Source organism: Trachypithecus francoisi, unplaced genomic scaffold, assembly GCF_009764315.1.
Source record: "Trachypithecus francoisi isolate TF-2019V2 unplaced genomic scaffold, Tfra_2.0 Lachesis_group12, whole genome shotgun sequence".
NCBI classification, from domain to species: Eukaryota; Metazoa; Chordata; class Mammalia; order Primates; family Cercopithecidae; genus Trachypithecus; species Trachypithecus francoisi.
This window is the reverse complement of record NW_022681457.1, coordinates 74,002,687-74,012,565: the sequence shown is the minus strand read 5'-3', so window position 1 is coordinate 74,012,565 and position 9,879 is coordinate 74,002,687. Positions and strand designations below refer to the sequence as shown.

At 38.1% G+C, this 9,879-nt stretch overlaps 2 pseudogenes; both read right to left on the bottom strand.

Moving 5' to 3' along the window:
* Positions 1–218: 218 nt before the first annotated feature.
* On the bottom strand, positions 219–1,208 carry LOC117093884 (annotated as a pseudogene).
* A 5,594-nt stretch (positions 1,209–6,802) lies between these two features.
* LOC117093883 lies at positions 6,803–7,542 on the bottom strand (annotated as a pseudogene).
* Between the last annotated feature and the right edge of the window lie 2,337 nt (positions 7,543–9,879).

Here is a 9,879-nt window from a genome sequence, read left to right as displayed (position 1 = left end):
AAATTATTATGAAATAAAATGAAAATAGTGGGAAAAATTACATAAATAGAAATGCAGACAGTGACAGTTCTTTTGTTGAACTCTGTATGTGTAAGTATGACGTTATAAAATAATACTAAATAAAAATTACAAGATCAAGAGGGAAAACATAAACACTTTAAAGATAAAGCCTTACATTACATTAAAGTCTTATATTTCACTTTTTTTTTCTTTAAAAGGAGTGAGTTGTGTACAGAGGGGTTAAATGCTTTTTAGACAAGAAAAAAAAAACTGCACTAGAATCAACTTATTCATCATCATCTTCTTCACCTTCATCTTCCTCCTCCTCCTGATCCTCTTCATCTTCCTCCCCTTCCTTCTTCCTCTTGCTCTTTGCAGCCTTGATGACTCCCTTTTTTCGCTGCATCAGGCTTTCCTTTAGTTCAATATGCAGCAAGATCCTTTTCATATTTTTCCTTCAGCCTCACAGCCTTCTTTTCATAAGGCTGCTTGTCATCTGCAGCAGTGCTATTCCACATGTCTCCCAGTTTCTTTGCAGTATCACCAATGGACAGGTCAAGATGTTCTTTGATTTGGGGGCGACACTCAGAACAGAACACAAAACAGGCTGCAGGAGGCCTCTTGGGTGCATTGGACTTGAACTTCTTTTTTGTCTCCCCTTTAGGGGGGATATAGATTTTCATTTCTCTTTCATAACGGGCCTTGTTTGCCTTTGCCATATCTTCAAATTTTCCCTTCTCTTTAGCAGACATGGTCTTCCACCTCACTGAGCACTTTTTTAAAAACTTTTTCTGAGACAGAGTCTCTCTGTCATCCAGGGTGGAACCCAGTGGTGAGGTCTTGGCTCACTCACTGCAGCCTCTGCCTCCCGGATTCAAGTGATTCTCTTGCCTCAGCCTCCCGAGGAGCTAGGATTACAGACAACCGCCACCAAGCCTGGCTAATATTTGGATTTTTAGTAGAGACAGGGTTCCACTATGTTGACCAGGCTAGTCTTGAACTGCTGACAACAAGTGATCAGCCTGCCTCGGCCTCCCAAAGTGCTGGGATTACAGGCGTGAGCCACCACACCTGGCCTGTCTCTGAGCATTTCTTAGAAAACTCTGAGAAGTTGACTGAAGCTTCTTATGCTCCTTCTCACAAGTTTGCAGAGGAAATGCATACGATAGCATTTTGCCTCTTGGCTTCTTAGGATCTCCTTTGCCCATATGTAGTTATTTTTTCCTCAGCGAGGCACAGAGTCACCCAGTGTCCATCTGGCTCCCACTTGCCCCGGCGCTGTCTCTATGGAGCTCAATGTACCGTAACAGCTGTGAGAGCAGGCCTCCTCACTCTCTCCACTCTGTGGAAAGTTTCTTTTACATGAAGCAACCCATATATAAAGGGTTTGTCAAAAATTCCTAAAAACCAATTTCACAAGTTCCAAATATGATAATACCGTACATTACTTTGTTTTAGGGGGATGAGTTCTAGTGGATTTCAGTGGCCTCCAGAGCTGAAAATTTCCACTAAGGAATTTTCACAATTCAACACAAAAACAAATGAACAAACAAACCAACCCTCCATTTTATTTTGAAAATCAGATAATATGGCTGAATGATAGCAAATATTGACATTATTTGAGTCATTGCTTTAAAATGAGTCTACAGCTCTTGGTAGAAATTATCATGTCATTCAAGTATAATCTTTTTATTTATTCTGGCATCTTTTGTCATTTCTCCTGGGATTCTTCTTCAAAGTGTGATTCTTTTTTCCATGTAAATATCCATTCTTTTTGTGTGGCATAGCCAAAAGTCTTCTCCACATTTTTTATGTGCCAGACTTCAAGACTGAGATTTACTATACATTACTCAAGGCTGATTCTGGCTCTTCACAAAAATTTTTGTCTTATTTTAAGAAATGACCACAACCACCTCAACTTTCAGCAGTCACCAACCTGATAAGTCAGCAGCCATCAGTACTGAAGCAAGACCCTCCGCCAGCAAAAAAATTATGACTCGCTGAAGGCTTAGCTGATCACCAGCGTTTTTTAGCAATAAAGTATTTTCAATTAAGGTATGTACATTATTGCTTTCGATATAATGCTAGTGTATACTTAATAGACTATGGTATAGTATAAACATAACTTTTATACACACTGAGAAACCAAAATTTGTGTGACTTGCTTTATTATGAATTCACTTTATTGCAGTCATCTGAAACTGAATCCACAATATTTTGAAGGTATGACTGTATTTCGAAAGTCAACATTAATCTAACATCACAACTAAGAGAACTAGAGAGCCAAGAGCAAACAAATCCCAAAGGTGGCAGAAGACAGGAAATAACCAAAATCAGGGCTGAAATGAAAGACATTGAGACACAAGAAATCATTCAAAAGATCAACAAATCCTGAAGCTGATCTTTTGAAAAAAATTAATAAAATAGACCACTAACTAGACTAATAAAGAAGAAAGAGAGAAGATTCAAATAAACACAATTGGAAACAACAAAAGGGATATTAACACTGACCCCACAGAAATACAAACAACTGCCAGGATAGTACAAAAATCTCTAGGCATGTAAACTAGAAAATCTAGGAGAAATTGGTGAATTCCTAGACACATATACTCTACCAAGACTGAAGCAGGAAGAAATTGAATCCCTGCACAGACCAATAATGAGCTCTGAAATTGTCAGTAATAGCTTACCAACCAAAAAAAGCCCAAGACCAGATGGATTCACAGCCGAATGCTACCTCATGTACAAAGAAGAGCTGGTACCATTCCTGCTGAAACTATCACAAAAAATTGAGGAGGAGAGAATCCTCCCTAACTCATTCTATGAGTTCAGCATCATCCTGATAGTAAAACCTGGTAGAGACATGAAAACAAAAAACAAAATAAAACAAAAATACCCACTTTAGGCCAGTAATATCCTTGGTGAATACTGATGCAAAAGTCCTCAACAAAATACTGGCAAACTGAATCCAATAGCACATCGAGAAGCTTATCTGCCACAATCAAGTAGGCTTCATCTCTGGGATGCAAGTTTGGTTCAACATACACAAATCAATAAATGTGATTCATCACATAAACACAAGCAAAAACAAAAACCACATGATTATCTCAATAGATGCAGAAAATGCTTTCAATAAAATTCAACACCCTTCATGTTAAAAACTCTCAATAAACTAGATATTGAAGGAATATATCTCAAAATAATGAGAGCCATCTATGGCAAACCCACAGCCAACATCATACTGAATGGGCAAAAGCTGGAAGCATTTCCCTTGAAAATCAGCACAAGACAAGGATGCCCTCTCTCACCACTCCTATTCAACATAGTATTGGAAGTCCTGGGCTGGGCAATCAGGCAAGAGGAAGAAATAAAGGGCATCCAAATAAGAAGAGAAGACGTCAAACTATCCCTGTTTGCAGACAACATAATCCTATATCTAGAAAACCCCATAGTCTCAGTCCAAAAGCTCCTTAAGCAGATAAACAACTTCAGCGAAGTCTCACAATACAAAATCAACGTGCAAAAATCACTAACATTCCTATACATCAATAACAGCCAAACCGAGAGCCAAATTAGGAACACAATCCCATTCACAATTGCCATGAAAAATTATAAAATACCTAGGAGTACAGCTGACCAGGGAGGTGAACAATCTTTACAAAGAGAACTATAAAACACTGCTCAAAAAAATTAGAGATGGCACAAACAAATGGAAAAACATTCCATGCTCACGAATAGAAAGAATACATATCATTAAAATGGCCATACCGCCCAAAGCAATTCATATATTCAATGCTATTCCTATTAAACTATCATTGATATTTTTCACAGAACTCGAAAAAAACTATTTTAAAATTCATATGGAACCATAAAAAAAAAAGCCTGAAGAGCTAAGACAAACAAACTCCACTCAAACTATACTACAGGGCTACAGTAATCAAAGCAACATAGCACTGGTACATAAACAGACACATAGAGTAATGGAATAGAACCGAGAGCCCAGAAATAAGGCCACACAGCTACAACTATCTGATCTTCAACAAAGCTGACAAAAATAAGCAATGGGGAAAGGATTCCCTGTTCAACTAATGGTGCTGGGATAACTGTCTACCCATATGCAGAAAATTGAGATTGGACCCCTTCCTTACACCATATGCAAAAATTAACTCAAGATGAATTAAAGACTTAAACGGAAAACTTAAAACTATAAAATCCCTGGAAGACAACCTAGGTAATACCATTCTGGAGTTAGATTTCATGATGAAGACACCAAAAGCAATTGCAACAAAAGCAAAAATTGACAAATGGTATCTATTTTTATTAACAAGCTTCTGGACAGCAAAGGAAACTATCAACGGAGTGAACAGACAACCTATAAAATGGGAGAAAATTTTTATAAGCTATGCATCTGACAAAGGTATAATATCGACAATAATGCAATCCATAATAATGCTATCCACAATAGCATCTATCAGGAACTTAACCAAATTTACAAATAACAACAAACAATCCCATTAAAGTGGGCAAACGACATTAACACTTTTCAAAAGAAGACATACATGTGGCCAACAGTCATATGAAAAAAAGCTCAACATCTCTGATCATTAGAGAAATGCAAATCAAAACCATAGTGAGATACCATCTCACAACAGTCAGAATGGCCATTATTAAAAAGTCAAAAAACAACAGATGCTGGCATGGTTGTGGAGAAAAGGGAACACATTTACATATTGATGGGAGTGTAAATTAGTTCATTGTGGAAGACAGTGTAGCAATTCCTCAAAAACCTGAAGACAGAAATACCATTCGACCCAGCAATCCCATTATTGGGTATATACCCAAAAGAATATAAGTCATTCTATCGTAAAGACATGCATGCATGCATAGGTTCATTGCAACACTATTCACAATAGCAAATACATGGAATCAACCTAAATGCCCTTCAACAGAAGACTGGACAAAGAAAACGTGGTTCATATATGCCATGGAATACTATGTAGCCATAAAAAGAATGAAATCATGTCCTTTGCAGGAACATAGATGGAGCTGGAGGCCATTATCCTTAGCAAACTAACTCAGGAACAGAAAACCAAATACCGCATGTTCTCACCTATAAGTAGGAGCTAAATGATGAGACCACATGGACACAAAGAGGGAAACAACAGACACTGGGTCTTACCAGAGGGTGGAGGTTGGGAGGAGGGAGAGGAGCAGAAAAAATAACTATTGGGTAGTAGGCTGAGTACCTGGGTGATGAAATAATCTGTACACCAAACCCCTGTGCCGCGAGTTTACCTGTATAAAAAACCTGCACATATGTATCCCTGAACTTAAAAGTTAAATAAAAAAATAAAAATAAATTATCCTTACTGTGTACACAGCTTAATTTGCCTGGTATAGTCTGTTTCACTGTTATAACTACGTTTGGCATCACATTTTATAGATGAGGAGAGATTGAAAAGAATGGATAATGTTTTTTCCTAAAAAGATGCAACAAAAATTTTTTATTATAAATGGACAATTTATAATTGTATAAATTTACAGGTTACAAAGTGATGTCATAAATTGTGGATACAATGTAGAATAATTAAACCAAGCCAGTTAACATACCTAGTACTTCACATTTCAAATACATTTCTTTTTTTTTTTTTTTTTTTTTTTGAGATGGAGTTTCGCTCCTGTTGCCCAGGCTGGAGTGTAATGGTGAGATCACAGCTCACCACAACCTCCGCCTCCTGGGTTCAAGCGATTCTCCCACCTCAGCCTCCTGAGTAGCTGGGATTACAGGCATTCGCCATTACGCCCAGCTAATTTTGTGTTTTTAGTAGAGACACGGTTTCTCCATGTTGGCCAGGCTGGTCTCAAACTCTTGACCTCAGGTGATCCTTCTGTCTTGGCCTCCCAAAGTGCTGCGATTACAGGCGTGAGCCACCATGCCCGGCAGTTCAAATACATTTCTGTGATGAGAACATCAATTCTGAAACGTGTAATACTCCACTATTAAGTATATGCACCACTCAAAAAAAGTGTAACAGAAGTATACAACAGAACTCTAAAAAAGTATAAAACATATTTTTCCTGTCTGAGATTTTGCACCCTTTGACCATCATTAATTTTTTTTTTTTTTTTTTTTTTTTTTTTTTTTTTTTTTTTTTTGAGATAGTCTCAGTCTGTCACCTAGGCTGGAATGCAGTGGCGCAATCCTGGCCCACCACAACCTCCACCTCCTGGGCTCAAGTGACTCTTCTGCCTCAGCCTCCCCAGCAGCCAGGACCACAGGCACGCAACACCACACCCGGCCAACTTTTTCTGTATTTTTATTAGAGATGGGGTTTTGCCATGTTGCCTAGGCTGGTCTCAAACTCCTGACCTCAGGTGGTCCGCCCACTTCGGCCTCCCAAAGTGCTGGGACCACAGGTGCAAGCCACTGTCCCTGGCCTAAAATTTTTATGAGACAAAATACCAATTTCAAAACAGCATCAAAAAGTGAGCAGGCCAGGCACGATGGCCATGTCTGCAATCCCAGCACCCTAGGAGGCCAAGGCATATTTTTCTGTACTAAAAATACAAAAATATTTGACTCTACTAAAAAATACCAAAAAAAGAAAAGAAAATTAAAAAAGCCTGCTGGGCATGGTGGCACGTGCCTGCAACCCCAGCCACTCGGGAGGCTGAGGCAGGAGAACTGCCCGAATTGGGGAGGCAGAGGGTGCAGCGAGCCAAGATCATGCCACTGTACCCCAGCCTGGGCAACAAGAGTGAAATTTCATCTCCAAAACAAAACAAAACAAAACAAAAAAACAGAGTGAGCATATTCAACCATCCTCAGCTCATAATAGAGCTAATAGGTCAACAGAATAAAAATTCATGCTATTGCATGTGTAATGAACTGGCAACAAGAGAAAGTTGGTGGAAGGAAAAGCAGAGGAACTGTGTCTTGTAAGAGTTAGAATCGAGGGGCTCCATAATCATCTGGCATCCATTCAATGTTTTATCTATGGTTAGAAACATACATGATTGGAACTTCAGGAATCTTACAGATTCTTCTTTTAAGGTCCCAGTCAACTGTGGCCATAATGTGACACTTATGCTGAGTTACTTCTGTACTAAGCAGTCATCTGCATAGGTTCCTTTGTGTGTACATGGTAATAGTTGAAATCTTGGATCCTTGGTGATCCTTAAAGGCACTTGATACTTCTGTCCCAATTTCTCAATTTCAGCCATTACACAATCAGTTATACGAGGGATACACTTGGTATACAGACAGTCCATCACTGACTGCACTAAGTCCAGTTTGGCTTTTATGGAAAAGTTGATAAAGTTGGTATCAATGAGGATGTGGTAAGGTGGGCCGAGCTGTGTATTATATTGGAAAAATAGGCAGGAAGGGCGTTGGGGAACTTCTCTTCCCTTTAATGCGCTGGGATTCTTCTTTTCTTTCTTTTTAGATTTTAATCTATCCTTTTCTTTAAGCCTCTGACCTCTGAGACTAAGCATTCACCTCATGGTTGCATACTTCCTTGTTTTATTTTGCTTCCCCATGGTCACACCACACTTCTGTTTCTTCGGTAATCACCAACAAAATGGATATTTTTTTAACAAAGTTTTAACAAATGTCACACATTTAAAACACTTCTGAAAGTGTGAATACCATAAAGATTCAGAAAATGATTATACAAGAGACAAGTAAAGATTTGGGATTAATAGCTTCCATTTTTACGTGAACTGCACTATGCATACCAAACAAAAATATTGTGCCTCAGAATTCACACTTTGTTTTACTGTTTTAAATTTTTAACACAAAATCTCTAAGAGGGCACATAAAGTAACAGATTTAAATAACTCAGGTTCTGATTCTTCACCTTCAACTCACTAAACTATCATTTATTTCATATCTACCATTTAAATACCATTTAAATACGAATATGTAGTACAACAGAGGTTGGAGGAACAGACTGCACCCTAAGCAAGCGCCCACAGTTCCAAACCTTTATAAACTTACTCTTGAAATGAATGTGGCTCATGTGCTGAGTCTACATATGTTGGGACAGACTGTTTAACTGGGATTCCTCTGAATTAACTTCCATGTCGAACACAATGCGTAGTGAAGAATATGTAATTTTAAAATGATCATTTGGTTCTGGTTCCAGTTAAGATGAAGTAAGCACATTCTACCCTGTCTCTCACATTGAATGCAACAAAAAATCCTGGAAAGAATGCATGAAGCAGCAATCTGAGGACTCTGAAAAGTAAATAGTAACAAGAGGATTGGGAAAGGAAACCAAAACTTGAAGAATCATTACTATAGTGGTGAGTTTGCTTGGTTTTTATTCCTCCAATATCTCCCAACCTGGACTTAGAGGCAGCCTGAATCCCAGAATACCATACCCAGTACGAATACCATATTTAATGGGGAAAGACTGAATCTTTGCACTCCAAAATGGGACAAAGCAAGAATCTCTACTCTCATGACTACTATTCAATATTGTAGTGAAACTATCCTTACTTACAGATGACATGATTATTCATGTAGGAAATTCCAAGGAATATACAAGCAAAGCTCCTGTAAATAATAAGTGAATGTAGCAAAGTTGCTTTATACAATGTCAGCATTTAAATATGAACTGTTCATCTACATAATAGTAATGAACAATTGGAGACCAAATAGGTATAAATCTTAAAAAAACAAAAAAAGAAATAGGGGGGTCAGGCATGGGGGCTCGTGCCTGTAATCCCAGCACTTTGGGAGGGAGGCCGAGGCGGGCGGATCACTTGAGGTCAGGAGTTCAAGACCAGCCTGGCCAACATGGTGAAAACCCATATCTACTAAAAATACAAAAAATTAGCCAGGCATGGTGATGCATGCCTATAATCCCAGCTACTCGGGGGGCTGAGACAGGAGGATCGCTTGAAGCTGGAGGCAGAAGTTGCAGCGAGCCAAGATCATGCCATTGCACCACTGCACCCCAGCCTAGGTGACAGAGCCAGTATAACAGAAGTGTACAACAGAACAGCCTCTCTTGCAGGCTGAAAAACAGTGGTGCAATCATAGCTCACTGCAGCCTCGCACTCCTGGGCTCAAGCTATCCTACTACCTCAGTCTCCTGAGTAGCTGGGATTACAGGTGTAAGCCACCACAACTGGCTGAAACAGGTGTAAATTTAACACAACATGTTCAGAATCTGTAACCTGAAAACTACAAAATGCTGACAAAAATAAATTTAAAAATCTAAATGGAAGAAAAATATATCATGTTTATGGGTTGGAATACTCAGTATAGTGAGAATTTTAACTCTCTCTAAATAGATCTATAGGTTTAATATAATTCTAATGAAAATCCCAGAAGAAATCCCAGAAGTTGTTTTTGTAGATATAAACAGCCTATTCTAAAATTTATATGGAAGGCCAAAGGAACAAGAATGATCAAAAACATTTTCAAAAAAGAAGAATAAATTTTGAGAATTCATGGTACCCACTTTTAATATTTATTCTAAATCTAAAGTAATCAAAACAGCATGATATTAGCAAAAAAGATAAATACACAGATGAATGAAACAGAATAGAGTCCAGAAGTAGATGCACAGAAAGGGGCCAATTGATCTTTTGACAAAGGTAAAAAGACCATTCAATAAGGAAAAGCATTTTCAACATATAGCATTGAAACAATTGTTCATCCAAATGCAAAAGAATGAACTTCAATCCAAACTTATGTCTTATGCAAAAAAAACCCCTAAAAATTAATCATAGATCTAATGGTAAAATGAAAAGCTATTAAAATCTTAGAAGAAAGGACAGGAGAAAAACATCTGTTACTTTGAGTTAGGCAAAGAGTTCCTAGATATGACACCAAAACATAATGCATTTAAATATTGATAAATT